General features: G+C 51.5%; 1 protein-coding gene across 2 annotated transcripts in view; it reads left to right on the forward strand.

Annotated features, from left to right (window-relative positions):
* The window catches only part of Dock1 (dedicator of cytokinesis 1), a 455,412-nt gene that overhangs the window by 291,517 nt on the left and 149,101 nt on the right, over positions 1–14,794 (forward strand). The gene's annotated exons all lie outside the window — the stretch shown is intronic.

Raw genomic sequence — 14,794 nt, forward strand, 5'->3', positions numbered from 1 at the left:
TCCCTGTCTCATTTCAACCATGTTTTTCTTAGCCAAAGTGAGTCTCAGCTGTGCTCAGCTTTTGAAAGGACTTATATGTTTCACATATTTCAGATTTAAAAAAAAACCCTCGTGAGCATTTTCTCCATGAAATATTAACCTTGTGCCTTGCTTCTCATCTCCCCATGAAGGCTGCTGGTGAATATTCTAGCACCTTGGGGTTTATCATTTCTGTGCGTACCAGCAGTGATCATAGAGTTCTCGGCTGCATGGGATCTGGGGGGAGGATTCTCTTGGCCTCTGTCTTCCTGTTGCACTTTTTGTAGGATGATTGCAGACTCACATGCGGTCGTAAGAGATGAGACAGGGAGATCCGTGCACCCCGCTCCCTGCTCTCCTCCGTGGTGACACTTTGCAGGACTGTAGTGCTGCACGTGACCGGCGCCCTTCCTGGTGTGTGTCCCTTAGTGCCCTTTAGTTCTGTAGGATGCCGCCCCATGCTGTTCTCGGGTCTGCTCCCTGTCCCGGGCGTTCCTACCACCGCAAGTGCCCGTCTCTCTGCTCCTTCGTCACATTTCTCTCTCCCTTCCAGCAACCCTGGTCCCTGGGAACCACCCCTGATTTATTCTCCTTTTCTAAAACTTTCCTGTTTCAGCAACAGTGTATGAATGAAGTTACTCAGTACATGCCTTTTTTGGTTGGCTTTTTTCACTGCTTAATTTCCTAGAGTCCCATTTAGGCTGCTGCATGTGTCTGTATTTTGTTTCTTTTCATGGCTGAGGAATATTCCATGGATGAACAGACCTCGGTTTGCTTAACTAGTTTCCTGGTGGATACGGGGCTGGTTGCAGTCTTGGCTCTTCTGAGGAAAGCTGCTGCAAGCATCCACGTGGAGGCCTCTGAATGAACAGAAGTCTTCCTTTCTGTGACATAAACGCCCGGGAGGACAGTGTGAGCTCATACGGCAGTTGCATGCAAGAGCTCATGGGAAACTGCCAGACCACGCCGTACCGTTCTCCATTCCCACAGCAGAGGAGGAGAGGTCCCATTTGTCCACATCCAGCCTTTAGGATCGTGTTAGTCAGCTTTTTGTCATTATAACCAAAATACCTGAAAGGAACCACTTAGAGGAGGTTAAGTTTATTCTGGCTCATGGTTTCAGAGGTTGGGTCCGCGTTGGCCGACTCCATGCTCTGGGCCCAAGGGGAAACAGAACATCATGGTGGAAGGGCGTAGTGGGGGACAGCTGCTCAGCTCATGCCAACCAAGGAGCAGAGGAAGAGAGAGAGGAGAGCCAGGGACAAGGCATAATCCCCAAGGCCTGCCTCTGGCAACGTCCTTCCTCCAGCGCCGCCCCACCTGGCTGTAGTTACCACCCAGTAAGCCATCAGATGGATTAATCAGATGATTAGGTCTCAGCTGTCACTCTGATCCTCTTACCTTTGAACAGCTCAGCCCTGCCTAAACCGCAAGCTTCTGTGGGGGACACCTCACATCCACACCCTCACAGGAACCGTCACCTTTTCTAATCTCAGCCATCCTGGTAGGTCTGTGGTGTTTCTCCTTGCGGCGTCGATTTGCATTTCCCTGATGGCCTTGCCTCTTTATGATGGCTTTTGTCCCCTCCTGAGCAAGTCCTTAGCAGCAGCAACCTTTCTCTTGGCTTCTCCTGGTTATTGCTTCTTTTTGTGACAAAGGGCACAGACTTGGCCTTGTTTTCCACGAGCTGCAGGATTGTGGGCAGGTCCCCGCGGGGCTGCGCAGGAAGCAGTACTGTGCAGCTCAAGCCGGATGCTGCTGTGACTGAAATCTCCTTTCCCAGGAAAACTCATTTGGGACCACAGGGCGAGGACCCCAGCAGGGCTGGACTCTGCTGGAGACACAACCCCGGCCTGGGGAGCAGAGCAAGGTCCTGGCCTCTGCTTCTGCCTCGCCCCTGCTGTGCAGGTTTTGATCATGCAGATGGTTCTCTCTTGGTATTTGGATTCTCATCTAGATAATTAGGGACTTACATCACTAGTGTTTTCTTCCTTTTTCTTGGTTAGGATTTACTTTTGTAATTGACAATTAAGAATTACTCTAAAGAGCTACAGAAGTGTTTTTAATGGGCTTCTTTTTCACACCACAAAAACAAACAAATCAGCAAGAATAACAAAAACAAAACAAAACAAAAAAAACACCATCAGGAAAATGTAGATCTCACTACGTCCATGAGATGCCCAGGACTCTGTTCCCCGACCCACATGTTGCTTGGCCCCCGGGTAGCCCTGGCAGACCGGCCATGTCCTGATGCTCAGGTTGTGAATTCCACACCCCCCAGCAAAGCTCGGATGTGAGTGGCTCCCCAAAGGTGTACTTCATGGTACCCTAACTTTCAAGATTCCTAAAGTGAGCTGTCATCCTCTTGAGAGCACAGTCCGTTGTTCATTGATTTTTAGTGTTTATCGTTGACCAAGAGCCTGTCTGCCGTTTGGTTCCCTCTTCTTGCTGAGCCATGACGCACCCTGGACCTCCAGCCCCGAGCCCTGTGCCGGCTGCCCCAGAGCTGTGTGATTATCACCAAGGTGGTCACACACTCTGGTCCAGGATTCCTTCCTATCTGGCTTCTCCTGGGATGTGCCGATGCTACTGGGGACCACGTTCCCTGGAATCCAGCGGTGCCTCCACTGCAGCTTCTTGTGACTGAGCCACGTGTGTGTGTCCACAGGTGTGCACATGTGCCTGCGTATGTGCGTGGGGGCTTTGGTTGCAAGTAAAGGCACTGTGTTTGCAGAGATTCCAACCCTCAGGAGCTCACGCAGACCCACCTTCCTCACCCCGCACGGCCCAGGGCATGTCCCCAGGCCACCGAGCTGCAGAAGAGTCACCCACAAGGAGGCATTTGGAACACAATTGCAGAAGCAGCACTGGCCGTCGCAACTTCTGTCCCCACGTTCTACGACCCTCAAATGCTGCCCCTTCTGAGGAATAAACAACATTGATTTTCGGAAGCCTAATCCATTGGGCTTTAGAGGTCATTGCCGCCATGGGGCCAAACACCTACCACTTTCTGGTTTGGTGGCCCTGAAGTCTCTGACCCCTTTGCTGGAACAGCAGCTTCGCGATGAAGGTTTATTCCATTTTCCCAGGATGCCTCTGCTCTTCCTGCAGTGCTGCGCACTTGGTTCTGGAGCTGAGAGGGAGCTGCACGGGACTTGCTCTCCACGCCCCGGGCCTGATGCAGGGACTTCAGGTGCAGAAGAGTCCTTGTTACCTTCACTCACCCTCCAGGGCAGCCGACTTTGCAGGTCCGGAAACTGAGGTAGGGGTTTAACTCACCAGAGGACACACGCTGAACTGGACGGGCCGGTGTTACGTCCTGCCCCGGAGTCGAGCTCTGAACTCCTCGTCTGGGTGCCTCCTGTCTCCCCAAGACAGTGTCCTGGGATTTACACTCTGGTGTTCTTAAAAGATAACTTTAATGCGAGCTGTGTCCTTTACCCGAGGGAATGTCGACATGGTAGCTTCTCCTTCACCCGCGACCCAAGCTGTTGGAGCAGATGCCCTCTGCTAATGTGCCTCCTACCCGCCTGCAGCGCCCATAGAAGGACAGAATCTCCCACCAGCCGATGAAACCGTCTCCCTACAGAAGTGACGCAGGCCCTCACAGCCGCATTCTCCAGCCGCTTCCCGTTGGCCGAGTTCTTGGCTGTGACTTCACAGGTTAAACCTCTGCCTGTCAGACCTGTCTGCTCCCCTCCTCCCGGGTGCACCAGGCACCGCCTCTCCTCGGTAGGATTCTCTGTGCTTCCCGGAAGCTTCTGGAGTCTGTATTTAAGTTTTAATGGCACCACTGGACACGTCGTTTTACCACCACAGCTGAGAAATTGAGAAGATCCGCCTCTGCGGTCTCTTAAATGTTCGCATGCTTGTTCAGCTTTGTCTCTGAACTCACGTTTCCCAGAAGCCGGACCTGTAAGAGGTAATTACAGGCAGCATGCATCAGACAGGGTGCAGCAACTTGTAAATCAAGAATCAAAGCCTGAAGACTGGGGGGATGTCCCAAAGGACCGTCACCGCACACTAGCTGCGTTGAAGAGAGTGACTGATTGGCAGTGGCCTGACATTACAGCTCGGTGCTAGGATGGTGGTGCCAGATGGCAGGGTGACATTTGAGATAAGCACAGTTCAGACGTCGTCGGGTCTGCTTGTGTGTGCAAGCGTCCAGTGTGCGTCATGGCCATCCCAGGGGGCCAGAGTGTTGATCTCCCTCAGGGAGCTCAGGAGTATTGGAATCAGAGACCTGCCCTGCCAGCAGCTGAGAGCCGCCATCTGTCCTGGGTCTCCTGTCAGCAGCCTCTTCGGATGCACGCCTGGGGTGGGGGGGTGGGGGAAGGTCAGAGGTCCTGCTCTGCTGTCATGACGTTCTCAGCTGCTAACAGGGATGCGGCCACTTGGTTGAGTGTCCTTGTGGTCTTAGTCCTTGTCCTCACCCCAGTAGGGCACTGGATGCCAATGATGTCCCCTAGAATTGTGAGCCTCTGTGTGAGCTGGGTCCACGGCACTTCCTCGTCACCGCCAAGACAGCGTCTGTCATCAGCTGCTTTAATCCCACCTGAGAAAGACATTTCTGCAGGGAGCCGTGGTGAGGAGGGCCGTGCCCAGCGTCATTTTCAGATTCTCAGAATTCGGCTTATCCATTTCGACTGTGTGGCAGGGAACAGCCCTTCCCCCTTTGTCCACTGTTTGGACTTGCAAGAGAATTTTTTTAAAATCCACCCACCCCAACCTGAATTCTGCACAGGCCTGATGGACACCGAGCCTCCTCTCTCCGGATGAGAACAAGCGAGGTCAGCGTTTTACCTCCTCAGAGCTATTGCTGTTGGTGATGGTCAGTGGTTTCACGCGCCCTCTCCGTTGGCACAGTAGATTTTGACCTGGACTGACTAGGTCGCCCAGATTGGGATGGGGCCTAGTGGAGAATAAGTGTATCATCTGTGGTTTATTCCTGCCCATTTTCGTTGGAGATGGAGTATATTTTGCCAGAAAGGACTCGCAGATCATGACTATTGAAGAGAACGTGTAAATCATAGAGAAAACTTAGAGTTTTCTTGAAGCCGACTGGAAGAGAGAGCAAAAGGAGGAACTTGACCATTCCAAGACTCACTGATGGCCACTTCTCAGGGACGCTGACAGTCGGTGACAAGTCTTGACTCATGAGACTGAGCAGGAGAGTACCACAGGGGAGTGGTCACTTAGGAATCACAGGAAGCGCAAGAGCATCGTCTGGATTCTGGTATGCTAGAGATGTCCCCGGCCTGCGTGTTGGCTGCAGCCATGGCGGGTGGTAACTGAGCAGGTGGAGCCGGTGCTGCTGGCCTGCTCTAGGGTCTTGTCTGGGTGGTGACCGTTAGGGCACTGGAAACCTTCAGTCAGACTTTGTTGTCTGATGTCACCAGGTCCAGAATCAGCTAACCTCCTGCTGCTCGTTCATTTGGAATTTCGGTCCCCACCGAGAGTACGTGAGGTTCGTGAGTCCTGTTCCGTTGTCTTTCCTGAGTCTCTGTTATTAGCCCTTTTTCACGAGGTGGCCACGTGGTCACCATCCCAGAGCACCTGGCACAGAGCCAGCTGTGGGCTCACATAGGCACCTTCCACATCAGGACCCCGTGCACCTGGCTCCCTCCTCGGTGGCCTCCCCGCCCCCTTCCTCTTACGACCCGCTGCTGAATGTCCACGATCCATACCAACACGCAGATGCTCAGGAGGTAAACGTCCCATCCACGTTTCTGTAGCTTAGCAGTTTCTCCCCTTTTAAGTGGAGTGCGTTTCCCACTCATAAGTCATGTCCATCAGATGGTTGGAGTCCGGGATGGCGAGCTCACTGACCTTTCTGCCAAAGCTAATTTGGCACAGAGCCAGGAGAGGAAAGGCTGTGAGACTTCAAAGGCAGTCCGCCTGGGATGCAGAGTGTCCTAGGAGTCCGTCTCGTTCCTGCTCAGCGAGTTTGCAGGTACATTGCCGTTTGGCTTCACACGTGTGGCAGCCCTGTGCCAAGGGCTGGGGATGGGGGAGAGGGGCTGGGGCCTGGGTGCTGGGACCTGCTGCAGGGGCTGTGGGCCCTGTCTGAGGATGGCTGGGCCTGAAGGCCTGTGTGCTTGCTTTCCCGCTCGGCCTCCTACAGAGGACGCTCTGCCCCCGTGAAGCACACACAGCTGAACAGCCTTTGTGCGGCTTGAGAGCATGGCACAGAGCATGGGGACCCTGGGATTACAACTTCACAGGACCTTTCCCTTTCTTTGGAGCCAGGGGTCTTAACTGATCTTTTGCTGCTAATTTAATTAGTTTATATTCTAAATTTATCGGTTTACTATTGACCTGCACATCCAACAGCTTGTCAATTTTAACCTCACCTGAGAATTATTTTTTTCCTTTGAAAGAGGACACAGTATCTGTTGACATATGCATGGTGACATCACAAGCCAAGGACCAAAAGGAAAAGAAAAATATTTTGTTTTTCAGGGATGTAGTGGGAATTCAGGTTTCGTATAATGAAAATACCCCGAGAGCTCAGCAGACTTGCGCTGGACCGTAGCGCACGCCCTTCATAGCATTGCCTTTGAACCTCTCTCCCGCCAAGGGAGCTGAGCCCACCAGGGAGGACTTTCCGCAGCTCAGAGGCCCACGTGCAGCCTTGAGACCCTGAGGCCTTCCTCCCAGGTGGGGCTGCCGCAGGCTGCATCCGAGCACCTTTCCGGTCCTGCCCCTGGAGGAGCTCTGGGTCTTCCTCTGGGGCCGCGTTGGCCGTGGTGATGCACCGGGGTTTCAAGACAGACGCTGGCTCGGATCTACACTGGGGCTCTGGCTGCACAGCAGCAGAAGTTCCCTCCCCGTGCTGCACTCTGCTGTGGCCCTGTTCCATTTTTGTCCCCAGAGGATGCTTTTGGGGAGCCCGGATATCGGCAGTCCTCCTGAGGCAGCTCTGGGGCCGGACGCGCAGGCTGAGCAGCCTCGCCTGGGCTGAGACTCCCAGACCCCAGGTGATCCCGCCTGCTCTCCTGTCTATCATTCTTTTAAAACTCTCCGTAGCAGCTCTTCTGCTGCACGTGTGCTCTCGCTCTTCCCTGACTAATTAAAACAAATAATTTCCTGATTATACCTGGTTTTTATAACCAATTTATTTCATGTAGCATAGATATTTTATATGGCGCATTTGATTCAAAATGCCTCTTTATTTAATCCCGAGATGAAAAATCAAAGTACTCTCCAAGGATTGGCAGTGATGGAGAGCTCTCCGCCCGGCTCTTACTTAGGATGCTCACTTCAGAGGGAAGTTTTTAAAGGGCCAGCCTGTTTAAGAATTCTGACTGTGCACGCCTCGCCGTGAGCTCCTGGCTGCTGTGGCTCCTGCTGTCCTGCTGGCACGTAGTGCTGTAAAATGCACTTCACTTCATGAGGAACGAAGCCAAGTGCCCTCTTCCTCTCCTGCAGGAAACATCTCTCCCCGCAAGCAACATGGCGGGAGCACGCTTCATTACAGTCCTCCTCCAGGTCCTCCAGGCCCTCCCATTCTAAATGTTTGCCCCCAGCCCAACTGGGCCTGTGCAGCCTGTGCAGCTGAAGGCCCCCTAGCGTTGGCTTTTGTTCCAAGTCAAGAGTGGGAGGAAAGGTCAAGTTCACCGAGGCTGGCTAGGTTGTTGAGAGGTGCCCTAAGTGTCTTTGGAGACCCAACCAGAGGTGATTTTGGCCCCCGCAAGGACAGTTGCTCCATCTGGGGGAAGGAAGGCTGCTGGCATCTCCTGAGTGGAACCAGGGGAAGCTGCAGTCAGCCCCTGCTGCAAAAATGTCACTGGGTCTCAAGTGTCACTAGTGTCTCATTTTCTGAATGAAAACATCTCCAGGAGACTAAGTAACCAATTGAAATATATGACTCATTGTAATGATCCCTTTTATTGCTCCATTTCTCAGCCACCCTGCTCTGCCATTGACTCCAGCAAAACCAGCGCCCTTTAGAATAAATGATAGCGGCCCTCCGCTGAAGATGGCAGCGCTGACCTTCACTCACTGGGGTGGTGCTGAGCATTGGAGGTGGTTTTTCCTAGGACTCCCTGCCAAGAGCAGATCCCTGTAGTTGTGGCTCAAGGTGACAGAGTGAAGGTGTTAACTGCAGGCAAGATGGACGTTGGAGTCACACTGACATGAATTTAGATGCCAGGGCAGACCCCACTAGTTCCTGGCATAGAAGACATATGCAGAAATATTAGCAAATGTCTCTTTGGGGGACTTGGGTTCCTGTCCCATGTCTCCGTCTGCAGAGTCCCAGCTCCCCACCTCCATTTCTCTCTGTTCCCAGCCAGGAGCCACCCTGCAATGGCACTGGAGACCTGGGGCCCTGGAGGCAGCTTGTCTGTTCAAACCCCTGCTCTACCACTTCCTGGCTTGGCTGCGTTTGGCAATCTCACCCCAACCTGTAGCTTCTTCACTGTGAGTTGGAGACAGAAGTGAGGCTTCCTGGGATATTATGGGGAATGGACAGGAGTGACCTTGGAGCACTATGCCCAGAGCCTGGCCTGGAGTGGCCAGCGAGCCACGACTGTGGCCACTTCTGTTTCTATGGAGATAATATTACATCATTATTTCTTCATGTCTGAGAATCCTGGTGGTCATGAGAAACATGGACTTCACCTTGGAGATTCAGAATACTTCATGCTGTGTTGGGAAAGTATATTACAAAAAGGTATCATGTGTTTTCACAAGTTCACTCTGCACAGCATTGTTTGCTTACATACAGATTACAGTTTGCTTGATGTGTAGCTGATCAAGCCACCGCTTTGCTCTCTACCTTCGTGGCAACAGCATTTGGAACTGCCTTGTGGGGGCAGGGCCGGGCTAAGGAAAGGGTCGTCTTTGTTCAAAATGTGTTTACGAAATCATGGTGCTGTCTCCCTCAGCATCCCCGAGCCGCAGAGCTGCAGGCTCCAGGGATGATGCAGCTCTGAGGTGCGGTGGTCGACATGGGTGTTAGAGCCACAGACCGGAGTCCTGGTGCTCTTGACCCCGGGCCGGGGCCGCATGTGAAGCTGCTGGGAAGGACCTCTGAAGCAGCAGGTGAGGAGCTGGGCACACACAGGCCCTCAGCCAGTGCTGCTCCTGGGGTTGTGGCAGCGGGGATGGCACTTAATTTTGGTGACCTTAGTGTCACTGTCTACAGAGCCCTGTTCCCATTCTTTGAGGGGCACAGGGAGGTGTACTCCCCGGGTCTGCGCGGCTTCACGTTCCACATGTGCCATCTTCTTTCCTAGACTTCAGAGAAGGGTTTGCTGTTGTCCAAAGTGGTTTCTTAACACTTTTATTTACATGCACGCCTGTGTGCACGTCGACACACACACACTCCCGTGCACAGGTCACGCCCAGCTGCTGCGTAGTCTCAGCAGTACTTCATGCCTTCAGGGGGTTTTTCCTTGTTTTCACCAATCTGTTGGTGTGTGGCGCTTGTGCTGAGCTCACTTCCCCTGATCTCTCATGACCTTGGGCACCTTTTCCTTTATTTATGAGAAACTATTCTTAGTACTGTGGTTGGTATTATTGTCTCCTCTCGAGGTCTCTCGTCCCTGTTCTGTGCTGTCCGTCTGCTGTGGGTGAGAGCCTTGGCTGGCCTGTGTGCCGCAGACACCCCCTGCTCAGTCGCTGCTGGTTTTTTCCCTCCTGGAAGTATTTTTGCTGTTTGACATTGAAAACTTCTCTTGAAGACTTGCATGAAGAAGCTGAATGGACTTGCATGCTCGGGACTGTCCAGGTAGCAGGCTGACTTGTCCTTCAGTGGGAAGTCTCCACTGAAGTTTTCACTAAGAAGTCATCTGGGGAACCAAACATGGAATTCTACCTGTCCTTATCAACATATGGCTACTTCATAGACACAAGATCATAAATAAAGTTGGATAATAAATTGTCTCCATCTTCAGGACAACCTGATATGGTGTACTTAAACTTCAAAAATTGACATAGGAAATGCATTGTCAGATTAAGAACTTATAATAATATTTAATATAACTTCCTCCTAGAATCAAAGTGTTAACAGGATTGTGACATCTCCAGTTTTACTTGTGCAAGACTTTTTCTTGCGTCACCTCTGTTTACAGGACACTGAGTTAGGGAAACCTCTCCTGATTGCCTTAGAGGCAGCACCGTGCGATGTAACCTTGCCTGGCACACAGTAGGTTCTCCACAAACAGTGTTTGTTGACCTGACTGAAGGACTGAACGTGAGTAGGAAATGTTGTCTATCACAACGTCAGCTGATAAAATACATGGAATTTACATTTCAAAGCAGTTCCTTTTCAGGAACAAAATGCAGTCGCCCTTTTTATATTGGGATCTACAAAGAACTAATTCCTGTAGTCAGTACACAGTGAGCAAGAAAACCTTTTTTGCTCTTCAAGATCTAGAGCTAGTGCATTTCCTTCATTGAAATCCATCCTAAATTTCCCATGGAAGCCTACGAGAGAGATCTGTATTCATGTGCCCAAGCCAGCCATGTAGCTGCAGGTCGGTCTGTGGCAGGGGCTGCTGTTGCTGGAACTTGCTATTGGTGGTTAACCTTTCCATTGAGACTTCAGAGAAGGATTTTTACTTAATATTGTACCTGTCAGATTCCCAGAGCTGCGAGTAAATTGAAGATACAAATTATGTTGTAAAGTGAAATATTTTGTGTTATTCCAGAGTTTGGTTGATTTAGGAAGAAAATGAACTCTGACAGCTTGATCTTTTCAGTTCAGTGGATTCTAATGGTCCAAAACAAAAAAAAACCCTGCGCGCACAGCTCCTCTTGCTTGCCTATCAGACATGCTGTGGAGCAGTTCATGCGACAGACCCAGGGTCCTCCGATCCGCCCTTGGACACACTGGCTCTCCGGAAGAGCTAGAGTGCTCACTGTTAACGTTTTACATATAAATATTAACTGTCCCTACAAGGGGCGATAACTCTCCCTGTCTGACCACATGAGTTGCTGCTCAGCACCTGCCACTTATCTCAGCATGCAATCGATTTTTTATAGGCAGAAAAGACAATTTTTTCCAGTTTGATTTGCTGCCTCCGCCTCCATGCCGTTGAGCTGCTTGGGATGCAGAGGTTTGAGTGAGAAGAGTAGGGGGACCTCATTTCCGCTTCTTTTCCACGATCACTCTCAACAGCCACACCTTTGCTCCTGATTCTGTTTTCAGGGGAGAACACTGAGTGAAGTTCCTGCAAGAGGTAGAGGATCCCAAGTTACCAACTTGGATTCACAGCTGGGATGTGGGTTTAGGAAAGGTGGGCGCGTGTTTTGCAGGGCTGAGCTCCTTTGGTGGAGACTGGACCATAAATAGCTCCCCGTTGGGGTTTGTTTCACAGGGTCCTGCAATCTGTTACCGTTCTTCCTTTGCCTTGGGAGGAGGCTAGGCAGCTGGGCAGCTCTGGCAGGAGGCAGCCTTCACTTTTTCCTGAATCCCTGCCCCCAATCCCTGCCAACCAAGAGCTCACTCCTTGCTGCTTTCCCCAGGGTCCTGAGGACAGGGGTGAGGAATCCCAATTTGCTTCTTCAGACCCAATGTTACTGCCTGGCCAACATAGATGGTTCATCAGATTTCATCTGATGCTGCAGCCCATGGTATGGAGGTGTTTTTAATAGCTATTAACATGTAGATGGTTTAGAAATGAAATCTAAGAAGCAAACTGAATAGTGGATATATTTATTTTTGATACTAAACCTAAGAATTAAGGTGAGTTCAGACAGAATGGAGGGTTTCTCTTTTATGAGATACATTTAGGGCTAATGTGATTTGCATGTAATTCACAGGGCGCTGGTGTTTCTCAGCAGTATTCAAATCGGTGTTCTAGACAGTGGCTCCCCGGTGTCGGAAGGTGAGAAGCGAGTGTCCAACTCTGACTGGAATGGTAGAGAAAGGAACATTCAGTTCGCCATTGATGTTCCACCTGCAGAATGCATGTGAGGGGGTGGGTTTGGAGCTTAGAGGAACCGTATCTACATAGATTCATTTAGCCAGATGGGGACGGCTGGAGGGAAGCCCCTGCAGCAGAAGAAGGCCAGCCTTAATGTATTTGAGACAGAAAGGTGCTGGAAACTTCAAAACAGAAGTGACATCCCTGACTTCAGTTTCCTAGAGACCCTAGGGCTTCTGTGCAGAGCATAGAGCATGGCAGTAAGTGTGCCTTGGAGAGCTGAGTAGGTGTGTCCCTGAGGAGCTGAGTAGGCCTGCACCCGCAGAGGGGACTGAGTGTGCACCTGGGGAGCTGAGTAGGCGTGCCCCTGGAGAGGGGAATGGGCGTGACCCTGGAGAGCCAACCAGGAGTTTGAAATGATCTGGACCAGGGATGGCTTTGTCTTGGGCCGAGGTAGTAATGGGGCGAGGAGGAGGACCTGGTGGATCTGGGTGAAACTGTTACAAACCGTTGAAGACATGAAGGCAGGTAAACAGTTGGGGAAAAGTCATCAAGTTTTGTTTGAGCCAAAAGTGCCTGGTGGAACTTTTCAAGGGCAGAAGTGTTCACAAGCTTGGTTTCGACCCAGCTCACTGTTTCTGAACCTTTCACCCCATTGCCATTCTCCTTTGGGAAGGATGAACTTAAATTTAAATGCAGTTAAGAGGAGTTAAAGGTTTTTGTGGGGTAGGGTGTGCTTTGGAGGGCCACAAGCAGTATAACATCCAAACATTTCCACTGCACCTCCACCAAGAGCCAGTCCCTACCCTGTCAGAGAGATCTTGCTCCATTGAGTCAGTGTGGCCTAGTTAATTGTGGGGAGCCCAGCAGATAACCAGACAGGAGGTCTAGCTAGCACCTGGAGATCCAAGACTGGAGTTCAGAAGAGTCATTAGCATTTAGATGGCAGCTTTGAGGCCACCTGGGGAGAGTATAGCTGGAACCAGAGGCCGGGAGGCCTAGGGAGAGTATAGCTGGAACAGAGGCAGGGAGGCCAAGGGGCTTACAGACCAAGCAGCAACCAGTAGAGGAAGAAAAGTCAGGAGAGAAGACAGCGTTGAGTTTATCGGAGGGGGCATCTAACAGAAGAGACCAGAGGATTCGAGTGCATAGTGGTCCCTGCCGAATTGGGTGAGGGCGGGTCACTGAGTGGGCCAGGAAGAGGCCCACTGGCCGTGGGCAGCCCCGTCAGTTTTGTGGTGCTCCCACAGGGAAGCTGCGGTGTGAGAGGCTTCTGTGCTTCTTGTGGATTCAGGGCCTGTTGGGGACGATCTGGCACAGGGAGAAGCAGACGCGGGGAGGGGACGGCCACGGAGCAGTGAGGCCCCGAGGAAAGGGCCGGCAGAGAGAGCTGGCCTTGACAGGAACAAGGCTGATGCATCGTGACAGGAGAGGAGACAGCAGGTACGCCTGTCCACACGTGTGTGGGTGCAGGGTCCGGACGACGAGGCAGAACCCTATGAGGTCCTGCCTTCTCAAATGTGAAGCTGGGTCATTGGCAAGACGGGGGCAGCCATAATCAAAGATGACCGTATTTCTGTAGCGCCATACTGTCCATGTGACGTCGCCCCTGCCTCAGTTCCCCTCGAATGCCCCGCCAGCAGGCAGCCTGGGTGCAAGGGCCCCGGACTCCTGCTGCCACATTGCATAATGCCCAGGAGAGGCCTGGCACGTGGCGGAGTCTAAAATGATACATGGCTTTAAATAACTCCTGCGAAGTCATCCTCCTGTGAACATTTCTAGATGGGTCTTGTCTTTTAAGCTTCAACAAACCCTATTAGCCATCAAAATCCTCTGGTCTCAAAATAGCCCTCTCAAACTTCCTCTCACGCAAGTGCATCGTGGCAGCTGGACCCTGAGAAAGGCCGGGTGGGCGGTAGGGACCAGAGCCCCTGGAGAGGTTCCTTATGTCTGAGTCCACCGCCATGCTAGAGGCTCTCTGACTCGGCTTGGGGACAGTCCTTCTTGGGAATGGGCAGTGTTACGCATCCCTGCTGCCCTGTGCCCTGGGTGCCAGTTCTGGGATGCTCAGGTTTCTTCCCTAACCCTGCTGCTCTTCTGCTGCTTCTGACTGGAATTCCTGGCAGACCTGGCTCCTGTTCCTTTTCTTCCATCCCATGCCTCTTGTCTTCCGCACCCTTCTTTCCCTTAGGGACAACAACGTAGATGCAGCGTGGCTCACAGACATCTCGGGTGCCGGCTGTGCTATATTCCAGGCAGGTAGCTCTCCATCCTGTTTCCATTTTGTCCATAGGTATGAACGGAAGAGCTCTGCTCAGAGCTTCCTTCTCAGGCCCAGGATGCAGGAAAAAAAAAAAAAAAAAAAAAAAAAATTGAGAATCAAATCCTTCTCACAGTTACTCTTTGGTTGTCACGGGGACATTTCATTTCCAGTTCCTCTATTGCAGAATGCTCGGAGGGAATTTAGGAATCACAAGGTAGGTGCTACGGGCCATTTCCTATTGCTGACTTCACCTTCCCAGTTCCTCAAAGACACAAGATGAATGTCCCTGGGGCCACCGAGCAGCCGGTCAGTGTGCACAGAGCTGGGGAAGCTAATGGACTAGATGCATCTTACTGATCACGTTCATATAGAAGTGCCTCATCTCTCTGGTCAGCTGGAAATATTACTGCCAGCTGAGGCAGCCTTGACTAAGGGGTCCCTGCTTCAGCTGCCACTGTGTGGATAGCCGAGCTCATCTGTACATGTTTAGTTTCCCTTTTAGAAAAGAATGTTCGTCTGGAAATGTCTTTTGAGCCCAGAGATTCTAATGGCATTTTGATCTAACAAAACAAAAATCCCACATTTACTGTGCTACAGAAGCATTTTATCCAATATAATCCATAAACATCATTGGTTG

The sequence above is a fragment of the Sciurus carolinensis genome, chromosome 5 (genome assembly GCF_902686445.1).
Source record: "Sciurus carolinensis chromosome 5, mSciCar1.2, whole genome shotgun sequence".
Lineage (NCBI taxonomy): Eukaryota > Metazoa > Chordata > Mammalia > Rodentia > Sciuridae > Sciurus > Sciurus carolinensis.